Genomic DNA, 19,935 nt, shown 5'->3' with positions numbered 1-19,935 from the left:
GATTTCACAGTCTGTGAGAGATTTGGAAGCGTAGCCGATGGGCTTTCCTTCTTGCAGTAGCACTGCACCTAGTCCATACTTCGACGCGTCCACTTGGAGTCTGAGCTCTTTGTCGGGGTCGTAGTAGGCAAGGATTGGTCCTGGTTCTCTCGTGATCAAGTCTTTCACATTCTGGAAAGCAATGTGCTTGTCCCAGAGAAACTCACTGGACTGCTTTAGCAGTTGACGCAGGGGTGCATTAGCATTGGAGAGGCTGGGTGCGAACTTGGCTAAGTAGTTGACCATGCCAAGCACTGTTTCCAGCTCTGCACGGTTCTTTGGTGGCTCCATTTCTTTTATGGCTGAGATCTTCTGTGGATCTGGCTTGATTCCAGTCGCTGTGAGAAGGTGTACGAAGTAGCTGACCTCTGTAGCGCCGACTGTGCTCTTCTCGGGGTTGAGCCGGACTCCTCTCTCGCGGGACCTTTGCAGCATCGCGCGGAGGTTTCGGTCGTGCTCCTCTTTGGTTCGACCATAGACAAGGATGTCGTCCACAATCGCCACAACTCCGTCGAGGCCTTCGTACACTTTGTCGATCTTTCGCTGAAACTCGTCTTGGGCTGAGAATCCCAAAAAGCAGGCGACGGAACCTGTAGCGTCCAAACGGTGTGTTGAATGTTGTGAGCTTAGATGACTCTTCTGTGAGCTTGACTCTTATACACATCTAGATGTGTATAAGAGACAGCTCTTCTGTGAGCTTGATAGCCCAGTAGCCTGATCTAGCGTCCATGACACTGAAGTAGTGTGCTCTGTTAGGATTGGTGTTTATTGCACTATAACCCAATGCTATATCACATGTGATATAATATTAGCAACTGTTAGCCTGGGCGCCTGGGTGTCTGTGTGTGTGTGTGCTGGAAGTAACAGTTAGCCCCAGATAAGTGTGCTGGGAAGCTGTGGTTAGCCTTGAGCGAGAACAGTGTGCTTTGTATGCAGGTGCAAATAGCTCAGACAATGTTGCAGAGCTGTCTGACCTCAGTCTCTGGGGTGAGGGAGCGTAATCTACACAGCAACAGCGCCGGGACACCAAAGAGCGCAAGAGGCTGGGACTAGCCTGAGCGCCGGCGATAGGCTGAGCAGAGTTTAAACCACGCTCAGCCTCTACTGTGATAGGCCAACAGACGGGTTGGAACTCGTCTGTCACAGTATAAGAACAGCTGTTTACTTACATCCTGCCAGTTCTCTGTTCTGCCCTGCGAGGTGATACAGAGAATCCGTATATACGAAAATTGCATTTACCATTTATCGCTTGAATTTAATAAAAATACTTAAAGTATATTCGGTGACTCTGAATCACATTTTGTCCTGATACCAGATTGAATTGACGCAAATCCCTTATATGGTGACCCCCGACAGTGATCTGGTGAAAGGACTTCGCTGGACATTGGAGTGCCAGCCAATTGACCATTGCTGTCGTCAGACGGTGTCTCACAACTCCAGATGGGTCAACTAAAAAGGTAAGCAGAAACCTATTGTGAAAAAACAAAATTTCTGCACATTGGCATTATCCAAATTTAGTTTTGTGAGACACCTGTTTGACGTAAGTGACCAAATTATATGATTGATAAAATTTGAAATATAAATAACAATAGCTGTTGAATGTAAGAAGCGTRTRTTGTGGTGAATGCAATTTTGATTGGCCAAGTATTCAATGATATGACAGTGAATGCAATGTACTAGGCGGGTCAGGGACCTGCTGGTTTATATGAGGGTGGGTCGGCGTGCCTACTGGTGTGAGTGTGGATGAACGGCAATATAACAGCGAATGTGATGTACTAGGCGGGTCAGGGACCTGCTTGTTTGCAAGAGGGTGAGTCAGGTGAACTCACTGGGGTGAATGAAGATTTGATGAAGACAAATCGAATGAATGTGTAGTACATTGGGTATTAAGTCGGCGTACTGATACTAGGTTTGAATGATCTACGGATAATATTACAGGTCAGGGACCTGTGTTGTATTGGAAATAAGATAAGTTTCATCAAGTGACTGTAGTACATTGGGTATTAAGTCGGCGTACTAATAATACCAAGTTTGAATGTCCTGCGGGAAATAAAAGGGCTAGGAGTCCTGCAGACCTGGGGTTCTGCGATTGTATCATTGAATATTGAGGAGGTGTGCATGAAATACGAGAAATGGGATACAGTATACACTCCCTATTGTGTGTGACTGTGATTAATTTGAATACATATTTGATAAAATGTCTTATATTAGGGATTGTTAATTCTATTTAGTAATAAGTACTATAGTTGAGGAGTTTTTAATTAAAGAGAGCAACAGTGTGAATGTATGTCCCTATGTAAACGCATATCCTGATTTGAACTGTACTAATCTATTTGATAAAATTACTAAACCGGTATATTCAACATTTGGTTTAGTAATTTTATCAAATAGATTAGTACAGTTCAAATCAGGATATGCGTTTACATAGGGACATACATTCACACTGTTGCTCTCTTTAATTAAAAACTCCTCAACTATAGTACTTATTACTAAATAGAATTAACAATCACTAATATAAGAAATTTTATCAAATATGTATTCAAATTAATCACAGTCACACACAATAGGGAGTGTATACTGTATCCCTTTTCTCGTATTTCATGCACACCTCCTCAATATAGGCAATAAAGGCAAACAATGTAATAAATGTGGAAAATGGAATCACTTTGCAAAAGTGTGCAGAGCTTACCGTGGAAAAACAGTACACACAGTGAATGAAGATGAAATGTCAATCAAAGAGTCAAACGCTGATGAACTGTTTATTGATTCAGTGACACAGAAAAGTCAAATATCAGAGACAGAGCAAGCCTTGCTGACATTGAGATAGGAACACAAGGCACAAGTAAACATTATTCCTCTGAATAAGTACCACAGCTTGACATCTGAATGCGAGCTACAGCCCACCATGTGCAGACTGACTGGTTATGGTGGTGAACAGCTCCCAGTAAAAGGCACATGCACTTTCAAATGCAAATACAAGGAAAGTGACATGATGTTGGACTTTTATGTTGTTGACACTAAAGCACCTGCAGTGCTAGGTCTTAAAGCATGTTTAGACATGGACCTCATCAAGCTAGTTTTATCAGTGACAGACAATGTACTGGAGGAATTTGCTGATGTTTTTACAAGAATAGGATCATTCCCAGGAGAATGTACCATTCACCTTGACCCAGACGCAATCCCTGTGGTCTACCCACCGAGAAAAATTCCCCTTGCTCTCCATGCCCGTCTGAAGAAAGAGTTGGAGAGCATGGAGCAATCTGACATAGTCACCAAGGTTACAGAACCGACTGACTGGGTAAATGCGTTAGTGGTGGTGGAGAAACCACRCACAGGCAAGCTCCGAGTATGTCTCGACCCAAGAGACTTGAACAAGGCTATCAAACGCCGCAGCCGCAGACTTCGCTCAATCCTTCCCAGCACCAACCAGCAGCTGCAACCTGAGGTCGTCAGCTACAAGGAAATGCATGGAAAACGTGCACAGAGACACAACAACAAAAGCGATACTACGACAGGTCAGCTAGACCACTGCCACCACTGATCGACGGAGAGTCAGTTAGAATCCAAGAGCATGGCCTCTGGAAGCCAGCAGTCGTCATCCAGCCAGCTGACACTGAGCGTTCATCTCACGTCCGCACCACAGAAGGAGCGGTGTACCGCCGCAATCGYCGTCACCTACTGAACACAAAAGAACAACACACTGATGAGATGAACTGTTCCCCTGAAAGAGAACGTGATGGACTAAACACACACACAGCACAACATACACCATACTTACCTGCAACACCACAAGAGCTGTTGACTGACACAGAAGCATGCTCAGCATCATATCGCACAAGGTCAGGAAGAGAGGTCAAGCCAAGAGCTGTCCTAGACCTGTGAAATGTCAAAGGGTGTAGGCGGATCGCTGCCCTAAAAGAGTTCCAGACTGTAAACTTGTTATTGAAAGTTCACTTGAAATGCTTTGGTATTGTATTTGTTTGAAATGTTAAGATGTAATTTCTACTGTGAAAGCTGAGTTGCTGAGAATCCCTTGTACGAAAGTAACAGTATGTTGGATCATTGTTTCAGAGTCTATGTTGATTCAGTTGGTGTAGTATGCAATATTACTTACCTTGAGTTCAAACTGCAGAGCATGTTTTCAAATGAAACGCTTAGAATATGTAAACATTTTTCTTTTGTTTTAAAAGAAGGGGGATGTAATATTCATATGTGTAAACATACTGAATTATAATTGGATGCATTTTACCGCCATATCATACTGTGCTATGATTGGTTAAGACCACCCAAATGGTTAGGTCATGGTCAGTTTGATCCTGGTTGGCGATAAATGAACATGCCAGTTATAGTTAGCTAATAAAGAGCTACGTTAAGAAATATCCTGTATTACTGCATTTTATTATTTTGTACAAAGTGTGCAAAACAAGACAGGCAGAACTGAATAAGCGTGTGCGAGCAAGGAGGCCTGCAAACCTGACTTAGTTACACCAGCTCTGTCAGGAGGAATGGGCCAAAATTCACCCAACTTATTGTGGGAAGCTTGTGGAAGGCTACCCAAAACGTTTGACCCAAGTTAAACAATTTAAAGGCAATGCTACCAAATACTAATTGAGTGTATGTAAACTGCTGACCCACTGGGAATGTGATGAAAGAAATAAAATCTGAAATAAATCATTCTCTCTACTATTATTCTGACATTTCACGTTCTTAAAATAAAGTGGTGATCCTAACTGACCTAAAACAGGGAATTTTTACTTGGATTAAATGTCAGGGATTGTGAAAAACTGAGTTTAAATGTATTTGGCTAAGGTGTATGTCAACTTCCGACTTCAACTGTATGTGATTCGTGTAGATCCGAWGAGGAAAGTTTGGGGTGGGGGCTTTGAATCACTTTGGATCACTGGCTGTAAGCGAACGAGGGATGCGCGTTTGGGGCAATACTGTCTGTATCCAAGGCTCAGCCAATCATTCACATAACAACACAATTCAGCACGCAACTGAAGAGATAAGAGACAACCGAGGAGAGTGGAAAGCCATCAGTTTGCCAGTTAAAGTCCCCTCAACGATATCGAAGAGGTAGGTGAGAAGCCTGACCACGGAGACAGGGGTGAGAAGGTGATGAAGCGTAAAAACAACAGGCAAATAGAAAGTTTGAGGTGAGGGAGAAAGTGTGGTGGAACAAGTATTGTTAGCATTGTTAAGTATCTTGCTAGCTGGATCGAATTATCTGTTAGCTAGCCAGAGAAATGTTGAGCAACATTAGCCAACTTAACTGATCAAATATTTGAGTTTATTGTGTGAAAATTAGCTGGCTAATAAAGTCAGACAGCACAACATCAGATCAGCTAACGTTAGTAACCTAACCAATTCGCTATAGTGTTAACGTTAACTGGTATACGACTCCTTGCCGTTCCTCAAGTTATAATGGGTTAGTTGCTTACTGGACCCTGGCAATCTGTGAAATGTTAACTAGTTAACTAACAAACTAGTTAACTAGCAAACAAACTAACTACTCTCTGTGAACTAATGTTTTCCCTCTACAGTATGTGGTTAATTCAGAATGAGAGAATTAGGTGAAAATTAGGCGTTGCTTGTTAAACAAGTGGATTCGGGGATCAAGTGTAGCTGGAGCTGAGCCTGGCTTAAGCTGGATGCCACTATGGTGAAAGGAACACCACACACTTTCCCTCTTTCTCACTTTTTCAATAGAGTGGATAAAAAGGGGTATGCCAGGTATACTCTGCCTGAAAGATCAATTATGCCAACAAAGGGTATCATTCTCTGCTGGCACATTGTAGAACAGATGACCACAGGCAGAAAGTGTACAATGTAATAATGTGCAGTGTAGTCCAAAAATATTGCTTTTGTTGTGTTACTTGACCATAACACTTGTGTGTGAGTGAGGGGGGATTATTACATTTTTTACTCAGTGAATGTTATTTTTGCACACATGTAGCCTTGATCACATGTATATATATCTACTATAGTGACCACTATAATAGAGCAAAAATAGAATGTTTCATTCTATTTCTACTTTAATATGTTTTTTTCCCAAGTGCAATATTTAGATGTGTGGTCACACGCGTTCTGTTATWAAGGCTGTCATGGCTAACTGCAATATTAGTGTATTGTTTTTTCTCAACACTGGAGTGTCATTTGCAGTAAAGTCTAGGCAACACATAACATTGGATTGCTTTCTTTAAACTTTTTAGCTATGAGTTAGGTTCACATTAACCACTTTTTATTTTACACACAGACTGATCATGTAGATCATATTATTTGTTGTTTAATTAAAACCTGCATTTCCCCCTAGCAGGGACTTTTTGCACGTTTCAGTGCAACAAACAAAAAAGTGTCACCTTTTTGGGTCCTTGCCAGTTTGCATCCCTGTATATAACGCAACATTTTTTGGTGAAAAACCATCAGTAGAGTGGAAAAAAACATTTCACTTGTTTTGGTACATGCGAATTTAAACGCAAAAGGTATTTTATGTGCACTACATCATCACGAACAGCCTTTTTCCAATTTGATGGAAAAAAACCTCTGGAGGGAAATGAGCATATGTGGATTTTAGAATATTCGCATGAAAATCTGTCGCCAATTGGATGGAAACCTAGCTATAGGCCTATATATTTAAATTATATAATATAAATATTTTCACATAAAAGTGTTTCCACCAACATTTATCGCATAATTCATTTTACTGAAAAACAACGATCCCACCTTGTCTAGCGTATTTTCTTTTGTCAACATTTGGAAAGTTTACTGAAAAATGTTCTGTTTCCATTAGGCCTGTCATTACATTTTTTATCTGACATGTACTTTACTTGCATAAAAAGGTTGGATGGAAATCTGGTTAAATTTCATGTTTATTCAATTACATTTTATTTTGGCTACTGCCTTAATGGCCATGTACTCTTTTAATCTATTTCAATCTCCACCCGGCACAGCCAGAAGAGGACTGGCCACCCCTCAGAGCCTGGTTCCTCTCTAGGTTCCTGCCATTCTAGTTTTTTTTTTGCTTGCTCTGTGAGGTTTTAGGCTTGGTTTCTGTATAATCTCTCTGGGACAGCTGCTGTTGTAAAAAGGGCTCTATAAATACATTGTATTGATTGATGATTACGTGGCGCAGTTCGAGAAGAGGCCCTATGGCTGGTTTATCAACTGCACGGTTACATCTTTGCCCTCTACATACAGTGCATTCGGAAARTATTCAGACCCCTTGACTTTTCCACATTTTGTTACGTTACAGCCTTATCAATCTACACACAATACCCCATAATGACAAAGCAAAAACAGTTTTTTATAAATTTTTGCACATTTATAAAAAATTCAAAACTGAAATATCACGTTTACATAGGTATTCAGCCCCTTTACTCAGTCCTTTGTTGAAGCACATTTGGCAGCGATTATAGACTCKAGTCTTCTTGTGTATGACGCTACAAGCTTGGCACACCTGTATTTGGAAAGTTTCTTCCATTTTTCTCTGCAGATCCTCTCAAGCTCTTTCAGGTTGGATGGGGAGTGTCACTGCACAGCTATTTTCAGGTTTCTCCAGATATGTTCGATCGGGTTCAAGTCCGGGCTCTGGCTGGGCCACTCAAGGACATTCAGAGACCTGTCCCGAAGCCACTCCTGCGTTGTCTTGGCTGTGTGCTTAGGGTCATTGACCTGTTGGAAGGTGAACCTTCGCCCCAGTCTGAGGTTCAGAGCACTCTGGATCAGGTTTTCATCATTTGGCGCACGTGACAAATCAACTTTGATTTGATCACGGATCTCTCTTTACTTTGCTCCATTCATCTTTCCCTTGATCCTGACTAGTCTCCCAGTCCCTGCCGCTGAAAAACATCCACACAACATGGTGCTGCCACCATCATGCTTCACCGTAGGCATGGTGCCAGGTTTCCTTCAGACAGTGACGCTTGGCATTCAGGCCAAAGAGTTCAATCTTAGTTTCATTAGACTAGAGAATCTTGTTTCTCGTGGTCTGAGAGTCTTTAGGTGCCTTTTGGCAAACTCCTAGTGGGCTGTCATGTGCCTTTTACTGAAGAGTGGCTTCCGTCTGGCCACTCTTACATAAAGGCCTGATTGGCGGAGTGCTGCAGAGATTGCTGAGGAACTCTGGAGCTCTGTCACAGTGATCATTGGGTTCTTGGTCACCTCCCTGACCAAGGCCCTTCTCCCCCAATTGCGATTGCTCAGTTTGGCCGGGCGGCCAGCTCTAGGAAGAGTCTTGGTGGTTCAAAACTTCTTCCATTTAAGAATGATGGAGGCCACTGTGTTCTTGGGGACCTTCAATGCTGCAGAACTTTTTTTGGTACCCTTCCCCAGATCTGTGCCTTGACACAATCCTGTTTATTATGGAGCTCTACAGACAATTCCTTCGACCTCATGGCTTGGTTTATGCTCTGACATGTACTGTCAACTGTAGGACCTTATATAGACAGGTTTGTGCCTTTCCAAATCATGTCCAATCAATTGAATTTACCACAGATGGACTCCAATCAAGTTGTAGAAACATCTCAAGGATGATCAATTTTGAGTCTCATAGCAAAGGGTCTGAATACTTTTATTTTTAATACATTTGCAACATTTTCTAAACTTTTTCATTATGGGGTATTGTGTGTAGATTAATGAGGGAACGTAACAAAATGTGGAAAAAGTCAAGGGGTCTGAAAACTTTCCAAATGCACTGTATCTAGGAAGATAAAACCCAGTAGCTACTATCTGACAATGTATATCAAGTTACTTGGTCATTCTGTGAAAACTGCATCAGACACAGGTCTGTTCTGTGTCTGAGCAAGAGCCTTTATAGGATTGACCACTATGTCCGTACTACTCTCATTACATTTGTACTAATCTGAGTTTTGAGATTTAAAATGGAATATGTTCATCCAACACTTGCATTCAGATTCTCAGCACATTTCATATGAACAAAGTTTAGTACATGAACAGTAGTGAGACCTGAGTGACTGTCTTGCAGGTGACTGTCATCTCCATAGGCTGCTGATTCAGACAATAAAGTTCTCCCAGGATGGCCCCATAGCTCCTGTAGTCTGTCACTAGTGTCAATCTGATCTTCTCCCTGGGCCTCTTGCCTCCAAGGTTTGAGCTTCCTCCAGTCATTTGGAATACAGTATAGTATGGGAATTCACATTCATACACACAGGGTAATGACCACAGAGCGTCAATCAAGCGACGTTGGGCTTGTTTGATGATTAGGGTAGCTGTCAATTCGAGACAACCAGCATGTGGTATTAAATTGGCTCATAAATAATACAAATAACATAGTTGGAAATAGAGACACTTCAAGGTGCAGCTTCCATTTGAATAAACGTCCATGTAAAGTACAATGTTGAAATGTAAGCAGGTGATGTGTACATGTTATTACACCTCTTGAAGAGTAAGTATCAACCAGCGTCATCAATGTGACCCAGGGAATAAGGATGGGAGCTCTGAGAGGATACTGCTGTCTGTAAGTGTGGCAGCTGGCCTACATCATATGCTTTTATGCCCACCGTGCTGCTCCATGACTCACCAAGAGTCATCGTGCTCATTACACACTCTGTCTTCATACAATGTGAAAATTACCTGTCTTGGCACTGTAAATCATTCTAGGATAAGGAGATAAAACCATAGCAAAAGACAACTTGGTAATACAGTAACAAATGGTTGTTGTGCTTAAAAAATTTGACAGCCTTACTGTTTCAAAAAATAATGTCTAACTTGCTAATGCAGTACTACAATACAGGCTGCCCCTTCTTTTACTACATATAGATTACAATACAGGCTGCCCCTTCTTTTACTACATAGAGATTGTTGTTGCATTCAACATTTCTATTTGAGATTTATTTTTGTAGTTTTTTTTTCATCTACTGTCCTTGATAAAGCTTCAACACCAAATTGTCCCTGAGGGTTCTTCAGCTTGCTGTATCAGCCGAATGAGAAATTCAATATAAAGAACATTTAGGGAACATGTTCATTAATGTTTCTGACATTGCATAATACTCCTGTTCTGAAACCAATGCCTTATACTGCCTTAAAAACATGTGACAATTGTACTTTATAATGTATGTACTTTATAATGTAATTCAGTTTTGTATTCAGAGGTAAAGAAACAAAATTTGGTATAGAAAATGGACATACAAAGCTGATATTGAAGTGTAAGATCACAAGGCAAGTAAAGGTGTCTCTACAAAGAGGGCTATTATGCCCTGCCTTTCTAAATTACCCATAATTGCAGTGTCACACTGTAATGTGTTGAAATAGCTTACATTATGTTACTTTTTAGGGTGACCAAAATGACAAGTGATTAACTGTAATTTACACATATTAACGGCATTGACTGTATACTTGATATTGTGTTCTACAGAGTTATAATGTGACAGAGATGGGTAATTAGTTCACAGAGTATATTGGGAAACTACTGGTGAGTARTAGTCAATTTATGATCAGTCAGTCATTATTTAGTTGCAATGAAAATAATGAAGTGTCATGCCACTGACATTCATTCCCAACTATCACGTTCAGCAGTGATGATTCAAGTTCGTTTTTTGTGTCTGATCATATTACAAAACCAGCTTGATACAAAAATGGGCATGTATGTTCAGAACATTAACCAATTATTACCACAACTTAAACTCAGTAAGATGTTATTCATTTTACACCTTACCTTTTGTAGTACACATTAGTACATACCTTACATATTGGCTGGTAGCCTAGTGTTTAGAGCGTTGGGACAGTAATCAAAAGGTTGCTAGATCAAATCACTGAGCTGACAAGGTAAAAATCTGTCGTTCTACCCCTGAACAAGGCAGTTAACCCACTGTCCCGAGGCTGTCATTGTAAATAATAATTTGTTCTTAACTGACTTTCCTAGTTAAATCAAAAAAAGAATGAACCATGCCAGAGACAATCAAGTTGTATTCCTTGAAGGTCTTCATTTTCTTGTGTGATGGTGTCTCCAAAGTCAAAGAAAATAAGCTTGGCCACTCAGAAATAACACACATTTTTTGTTGTTGTTGCAAACATGAAAGTAACATGTTCATAATATAGGACAGAAAATAAAACGCTTGTCCATCTAAGGCAAGGGTCTAGGAGATGTGTGCTCTACCTTGATGAACTCAATCTGGGTGCTATCTTTGTTGAGTCAATGCAAACTCTGCAGAAGTTTCGCTGCTCTTGGTGCTGGGATTGTTGGTGGAAACTTGGTCATTTACAGTGCCTTCAAAAAGTATTCATAACCCTTGACTTATTCCACATTTTATTGTGTTACAGCCTGAATTCAAAATGGATTCAATATATTTTTTCTCACCCATATAATACCTCATAATGACAAAGTGAAAACATGTAAAAAAAAATATATATATATATATTTTAAAAAATTGCACATTTATTGAAAATAAAATAGAGAAATATCTCATTTACATAGGTATTCACACCCCTGAGTCAACTTTGCAGCTCCTTTTGCAACTGTAGTAACTTGACAAGGAATGCCCACACATAATTCAATATTACTTCCCTTTACTTTCAACCTAATAAATAAAAATGTGTACAGCCATGTACAAACGGTACAAACACAGCAAAACGATACAGCCCACTCAACCTGTGGTAGAGTCGCATTGAACAGGTACAACTCTGGGTGATGATATCATCAAAGGGTAAAAGGTCAAGGTCAATGCCAATAATAAACACGAACACATAAATAGTAATCATACTATACTGCAGGTAAGTACAATAACATATTCAATGTAATTATTTATATAGTGTCCACACTATAACAGCAACGATTACAGCTTTGAGTATTTCTGGGTAAGTCTCGAAGAGCTTCCACACCTGGACTATGCAACATTTACCCATTATTCTTTTCAAACATTTTTAAACTGTCAAATTGGTTGTTGATCATTGCTAGACAACCATTTTCAGGTATTGCCATAGATTTTCAAGTAGATTAAAGTCAACACCGTAACTTGGTCACTCAGAAACATTCACTGGCTTCTTGGTAAGCAACTCCAGTGTAGGTTTGGCCTTGTGTTTTAGGTTATTGTCCTGCTGAAAGGTGAATTCATCTCCCAGTGTCTAGTGGAAAGCAGACTGAACCGGGTTAACCTTTAGGATTTTGCCTGTGCTTAGCTCCATTGCTTTTAGTTTTTAATCCTGAAAAACTCCCCAGTCCTTAATGATTACAAGCATACCGATAACATGATGCAGCCACCACTATGCTTGAAAATATGGAGAGTGGTACTCAGTAAAGTGTTGTGTTGGATTTGACCCAAACCTAACACTTTGTATTCAGGACAAAAAGTGAATTGCTTTGCCATTTTCTTTTGCAGTATTACTTTAGTGACTCGTTGCAAACAGGATGCATGTTTTGGAATATTTGTATTCTGTACAGGCTTCCTTCTTTACACTTTGTCAATTAGGTTAGTATTGTGGAGTAACTGCAATGTTGTTGATCCATCCTCAGTTTTCTCCTATCACAGCCATTAAACTTTTAAAGTCACCATTGGACTCATGGGGAAATCCCTGAGCTATGTCCTTCCTCTCTGGAAACTGAGTTAGGAAGGACGCCTGTATCTTTGTAGTGACTGGGTGTATTGATACACCATCCAAAGTGTAATTAATAACTTCACCATGCTCAAAGGGAGGCTCTCCAGGGGGCTCTTAGACAGCAATGTCTGCTTTAAAAATAAATAAAAATCTACCAATCGGTGCCCTTTTTTGCGAGGCACTGGAAAACCTCCCTGTTATTTGTGGTTGAATCTGTGTTTGAAATTCACTGCTCAACTGAGTGACCTTACAGATAATTGTATGTGTGGGGTACAGCAATGAGGTAGTCATTCAAAAATCATGTTCAACACTACAATTTCACACATGAAAAGTTATTATGTGACTTGTTAAGCAAATTTTTTGTCTTGAACTTATTTAGGCATGCCATGACAAAGGGGTTGAATACTTGTTGACTCAAGACATTTCAGCTTTTAATTTTTAATACATTTGCAAAAAAGTAGAAATACATTATTCCACTTTGACATTAAGAGGTATGGTGTGTAGTGCCAAAACAATCAGTGCCAGTGCCAAAAAAATCTAAATTGAACCCATTTTAAATTCAAAATGTGGATAAAGTCAAGGGCTGTGAATACTTTCTGAAGGCACTGTACTTCATCTTTATTTCAATCATCTGCCAAAGGGAAACATTAAACATTCATTCATTTCTATAATAAAAATCACTCTCTGAATAGTCAGAAGTAACCAAGTATATATGTGGAAATTAGTTGTAGRTATTGCAAATAGCAGGTGAGGAGCAAACTGAAAGCACTTTCTCCAGTATTGATGCCTCTAAGTTGTCTAAGAGCCCCCCGGAGATGAGTGTATGGATGACGTCTCTCTCACTGTTCAGCATGGCTCATATGGCTTGTCTGGTCTTCACTGAGATGGCAATCTTTGGATTGGTCTCTGCAGCTAGCCTGAAAGGGATCCCACAGAGTCGTGTCCTTACTCACTTTCCTGGCAGTGGTAAACTTAGCACAGTTGTGCGTAAGCTTCCCCTCACATAACAACAAGAACTTTCCACTGGGTACAGACGTCACTCTATTTTTGATTAACGTTTGGTTGAGGTGACAACTAATGTGACTTCAATGTGAAATCAACTAAATGTCACCATGACATTGGATTTAGGTAAAAATTTGGGAGAAAAAAATACAAAATTCCCTTATGTTGATATTCCCATGTTGATTTAGCATCATCGCATAAACATTTTTGTTGTTGAAATGATGTGGAAACAATGTTGATTCAACCACTTTTTCCCCAGTGGGTTGTGATGCACTAAGGGCTACATATTTCTATTTCACAAATATAAAATCAAGCTGTTTTACATACACTTGTAGTGTGTAATCCTGCTTTGTGTCTGTGATGACTCCCTAAGGTCACCACAGACTGCTTTTTCTAAATGCTAATGAGATGTGTTATATAGTTTCCAGAAAGACGCATCAATTTCCTCCAGCAGGAGAGCATGCAGGGAATCTGAGAAAATGGCTCCATGAGGCATTATTAACACACAGTACCCTACTGAGCCCTTGTACTCTCCCAGAACACATTTAGGTCCCCTACTTTGAGGAGTCACTTATATCCCTTCTCTGGCTTTTATGGGGTACAATGGAATGGTAGTTACACCCCATTCCTTTTTTTCCCCAATCATTAGTATTTGCTGATGTGTCCCATTTCCTTTGATGGTTCTATCTATGAAGATAGTTGCTCTAAAGGTACACAGCCTTGATCCCCCAGCCTGCTCCCTCTTTCTCCCTCTCAAYTAAGCCTGGTCAGGACTTGAAATAGTGAGGTGTGTAGAACCACTACATGCATAAGTTAAAATGATGGTACATCTTTAAAACATGATTGGCTAGCAGTGCATTTTCATCAATTGACCCAGGTACACAATTAGAATATCACACATTACACCTTCCACTCCACAGCATCGACATCAGTCCATTGAAGGTTTCTGTCAATGTTTCATTGAATTATTTTTTCATCTATATCCATTTAGGGGAGATTCAATGTAGGATACTTGACATGTAAATAGGACTGAAGGATTGTTGCTGTCAAAACAGGCACAGTAAACTTATCACATTATGGTGAGTTAAAGCCAACTATACTATACTGGCGACCCCACAGTGACCCTAGTTAAAGTGATTGCCTTGATTTAAAGTGATTGCCTTGATTTAGCATGACTGATAAATACCAATCTCCCAGACAACCTGCTGGCGGTTTCTCTCCAGTATACTTCTCAATTCAGGGGTGGCAGGTAGCCTAGTGGTTAGAGCATTGGGCCGGTAACCAAAAGATTGTGAGATCAAATCCCCGAGCTGACCAGGTAAAAATCTGTTGTTCTGCCCTTGAACAAGACAGTTAACCCACTGTTCCTAGACCTTCATTGTAAATAAGAATTTGTTCTTAACTGACTTGCCTAGTTAAATGTAACATTTCTGCAACACAATATAGGGTTATAGAGTAGTTATTATTTGGCTAGACACATCTCTGTGTTGCAGAAACAGCAAGAACATGTTACATTAGGGTTGTACCTGAGACTTATTCAATCAAATGTATTTATAAAGCCCTTCTTACATCAGCTGATGTCACAAAGTGCTGTACAGAAACCCAGCCTAAAACACCAAACAGCAAGCAATGCAGGTGTAGAAGCACGGTGGCTAGGAAAAACTCCCTAGAAAGGCCAGAACCTAGGAAGAAACCTAGAGAGGAACCAGGCTATGAGGGGTGGCCAGTCCTCTTCTGGCTGTGCCGGGTGGAAATTATAACAGAACATGGCCAAGATGTTCAAATGTTCATAGATGACCAGCAGGGACAAATAATAATAATCACAGTGGTTGTCGAGGGTGCAACAGGTCAGCACCTCAGGAGTAAATGTCAGTTGGCTTTTCATAACCGATCATTCAGAGTATAGGTTAGGTTTGATCTGATTCTCAAAGTCTCGAGCCTCCTTGGCAGTGGAGAACGTGTGTGTGTGTTCTGAAGGTAAAGATGAGGTCATACTTATTGAGTATGAGAGGTCTAAACATAATATCATGTTGTGAAAGATCAACAGCTCTTGTTGTGTATTGTAAATGTAATTTAAAAACACCTTAGATAAGCTTTTGCCATCAGAGATATGGTTAATAATCTTGCTTATGCGCTCCTCTCCGATGACATTGCCTTTCCCGATGTCATACCCAAAGCTGAGCTTCTTATGGATCTGACGGTTTATGATTTCTATGAGCCTGGGAATGATGATCTGAAAGACATACTGTATATTCAACAATTATTATGATTCATAACATTGATAACAGGTAACTGGATAACCCTAGAAAACTTTACTGTAAAGCTATTTCAAATCTATATAAAATCTGTCCCATCAAACCATAGCATACCTTCACCAAACGAAGAGCCCTGGTATCATATAAATATTGACAATATATTTTGTGATTCCAAAATATTGGTCCAGGTCCAGAAATATGTCAACACAAGCCAAGATGATGAAGAGGTCAAACTGGTTCCAGTGATTGAAGATATTTTGTAATGTTTCTCATAATGTTTCCCTAATGTTTGAGTATCCAGTTTTCAGTTAGTTAGAGGAACATTCTACGTTAGCAAAAATCTTCTGAGAACCTTTTTAGCATGTTTTGGCATAGAACATTCCCTTAATTTCAAACAGAAATTGTCCCACGAAACATTCACAGAACATGGTTACTGCACCTGTACATAGCCCATCTATAATTTAGCCCAAACAACTACCTCTTTCCCTACTGCATTTATTTATTTATTTATTTCGCTCCTTTGCACCCCATTATTTCTATCTCTACTTTGCACATTCTTCCACTGCAAATCAACCATTCCAGTGTTTTACTTGCTATATTGTATTTACTTCGCCACCATGGCCTTTTTTTGCCTTTACCTCCCTTATCTCACCTCACTTGCTCACATTGTATATAGACTTATTTTTCTACTGTATTATTGACTGTATGTTTGTTTTACTCCATGTGTAACTCTGTTGTTGTGTGTCGAACTGCTTTGCTTTATCTTGGCCAGGTCGCAATTGTAAATGAGAATGTGTTCTCAACTTGCCTACCTGGTTAAATAAAGGTGAAATAAAAWWWWAAAAAAATGGTTGCCATGATGTCAGAACATAAGATATTAATGTTCTACACACGTTTCATGAAACATTGCAAGAACATTTCTGTGTATCAGTTGTCAGGACGTCGCCTGATGGTCCCAAAGAAACGTTCTCCCCAAAAAATATGTTTCATTACACATTACGCCTTATTACGGTTGCCAAACTAATCAAGGACCTGATTGGTGAACCACTGATCCATTCATAGTTATTTGTCTGTTGGCAAGGGATACTCACACACAGTGCTTTTAACATAGTGTTTTCGATCTACATATCATTGATTTGATTTAGGCCTAGTTATTCCAGCAATTTAAGGGCTTTTAGTATAATTGTCTAATGCTGATAGGGAATGTTAACCTGTTTTATTAATACTCCTGAATCCCTATGATCAATAAAGAAAAATATTGAGCGTACTTTGAAGTAAATCTCAGCTATGTTAAGTGCATACACCTGATGGTTTAGAGCCTTACACCTATCATGTTGTTTCAGATCTACACAAGTGCCTAGGGAGGAGGGGGTTAGGGTTTCTTCTAAACAGAACAGGGACTAACGATACTGATCCTATACTTACATGTCCTATATATATATCCCATATTGGGACAGTGTTTAGGGCATTTGTCATTGGTGCTGGTGGCCTGGGGTTGAGACCTGCTGGGGTAGTCACCCTACTCTCACATTCTTACAAAATATGTTCATGTAATTATTTTAGCAAAAGTTTAAACACACCTATCTGATCTAATTAAAATTAGTTTCTCATTGAAAAATGGGAATCTGCAAGATTTCTCCTTGAGCATGAATTATTCTACTACCTCATAAATTATCAGTATTTATTAGTTCTATATAGCTGAGTGTCTCAAAGGGAACTCTATCATCTTTTTGAAATATACACCACATATGTGACCGACCTCGATTCAGTCTTATATAGCAAAATTTGAAATCGTTTTTTACATTGGATAAAAGTACAGATTCAGAGATAGAAAATTGTATATCATACACTGCAGTTGAGGAACAATAGGAAAGTGATTCTGCTTTGAAAGTTGATAAACTTCTAACCCCACTTTTGATAGAATGGCCCTTGAATGTTTTCGTACACCTACTGGAGAGCACTTCTTTGTCTACACCCATTAAGCATCGTTCACACCCTCTTAAGCCTTAGGTGGGGCTATCTCTTTAAGGATTCACGAGGCCATGTGGTAAACACACGCTATTTCAAATAAAATCTATGTTTATTTGTCACATGCACAAGATACAGAAGGTGTAAACGGTACAAGCATTGTCATAGCTGTAGTATGAATCTGCAGGTAGCTAACGCTAACAAAGTAGGTAAACTTTTAGCTAGCTAACATTARGCTATAACTAGCAATGCAAATGGATTTCTGATTTTATTTAATATTACTACACAGATCATACACGTAACGTTAGCTAGCGAGTCATCAAGATAACGTTTGCTAGCTAACTAAATAACAGTACGCTTTAAGTTGCAATAAAAACAACTTTCTGACAAAATTTGAAACATATATCTGAAAATGTAGCTAGACTCTTACCCATATACATGGATGAACACTTCATGGCAGACTGGAACAATTTAACTATATTTTGTTTGTAGCTACATCTTGTTTGACCAGCGTTGTGTCAAGTCACTCCGGTTCACACTGACCRTGGCGTGTGCAGAAAGTAGCCCATCACTTTTTCCAACTGATCTGTCAATAGCGCCTACTAAATTCAGGGCWTSAATGTTGTTGAGAAAAGTAGCAAAACTTTTGTAGTTCTCGATGGCTAATGTTATATCTTTCARAAACGGCAMGGTAGAAAGGACTGTCAACACATACTGAACAGCTCATGTTATAGACAGAARCATGCTACATGGGAGACCAATCCAAAAACTCATCTCCCTGCATGTACAGCCCATCCATTATCTCAGCCAATCATGGCTAGCGGGAAGGTTCCTGTCTATTTCCGTGGCTAAACCAACTAGGCTCATAATTTAATAATTTTACTCTTATTGATGGATGGAATACAAGTTTGTTATTAAGGCACATGAAAGTTCACATGTTCCGGAAGGCATTTCTGCCAAAAAAACGCATTTTGATAAAAAATAAATGTTTACTTTCAAATGACGCTCCTGTGAAGTAGTGATGTGCGTCATTTGCCTAGTTTCCTGAAACAAGTCACATATACCATTTAGAACAAACGTGTAATTGAGAAAATCATTTAAATTAGAACAGATAGCTGTGTTGTAACTAAATAATCCATTAACATACAGTATCAGTCAAAAGTTGACACACCTACTCATTCAAGGGTTTTTCTTTATTTTTACTATTAGAATAATAGTGAAGACATCAAAACTATGAAATGGCATATGGAATCATGTAGTAACCAAAAAAGTGTTAAACAAATCAAAATATATTTTATATTTGAGATTCTTCAAAGTAGCCAACCTTTGCTTTGATGACAGCTTTGCACACTCTTGGCATTCTCTCAACCAGCTTCATGAGGTAGTCACCTGAAATGTATTTCAATTAACAGGGGTGSTATACAGAAGATAGCGCTATTTGGTAAAAGACCATGTCTATATTATGGCAATAACAGCTCAAATAACAAAAGACAAACGACAGTCCATCATTACTTTAAGACATGAAGGTCAGTCAATGCAGAAATGTCAAGAACTTTGAAAGTTTCTTCAAGTGCAGTCACAAAAACCATCAAGCACTATGATGAAACTGGCTCTCATGAGGACCGCCACAGGAAAGGAAGACCCAGAGTTACCTCTGCTGCAGAGGATAAGTTCATTAGAGTTAACTGCACCTCAGATTGCAGCCCAAATAAATGCTTCACAGAGTTCAAGTAACAGACACATCATAACATCAACTGTTTAGAGGAGACTGCGTGAATCAGGCCTTCATGGTCGAATTGCTGCAAAGGAACGACTCCTAAAGGACACCAATAAGAAGAAGAGACTTGCTTCTGCCAAGAAACACGAGCAATGTACATTAGACTGGTGGAAATCTGTTCTTTGCTCTGATGAGTCCAAATGTGACATTTTTGGTTCCAACCGCTGTGTCTTTGTGAGACGCAGAGTAGGTGAAGGGATGATCTCCGCATGTGTGGTTCCCACCATGAAGCATGGAGGAGGAGGTGTGATGGTGCTTTGCTGATGATACTGTCAGTTATGTATTTAGAATTCAAGGCACACAACCAACATGGCTACCACAGCATTCTGCAGTGATACGCCATCC

At 39.7% G+C, this 19,935-nt stretch overlaps 1 protein-coding gene across 2 annotated transcripts in view; it reads left to right on the top strand.

The window, feature by feature from the left end:
* Window positions 1-4,870: 4,870 nt before the first annotated feature.
* LOC111953022 (galanin peptides-like) overlaps window positions 4,871-19,935 on the top strand; it is a 38,059-nt gene continuing 22,994 nt past the window's right edge. For both annotated transcript variants that reach the window (XM_070435160.1, XM_023972093.2), the window contains exon 1: window positions 4,871-5,115. The gene's annotated coding sequence lies outside the window, so the exon portion shown is untranslated. The remainder of the gene's footprint in view (window positions 5,116-19,935) is intronic.

Source organism: Salvelinus sp. IW2-2015, linkage group LG26, assembly GCF_002910315.2.
Source record: "Salvelinus sp. IW2-2015 linkage group LG26, ASM291031v2, whole genome shotgun sequence".
Classification (NCBI taxonomy): domain Eukaryota; kingdom Metazoa; phylum Chordata; class Actinopteri; order Salmoniformes; family Salmonidae; genus Salvelinus; species Salvelinus sp. IW2-2015.
The sequence above is the reverse complement of the archived record's forward strand: the minus strand, read 5'-3'. Positions and strand labels throughout refer to the sequence as shown.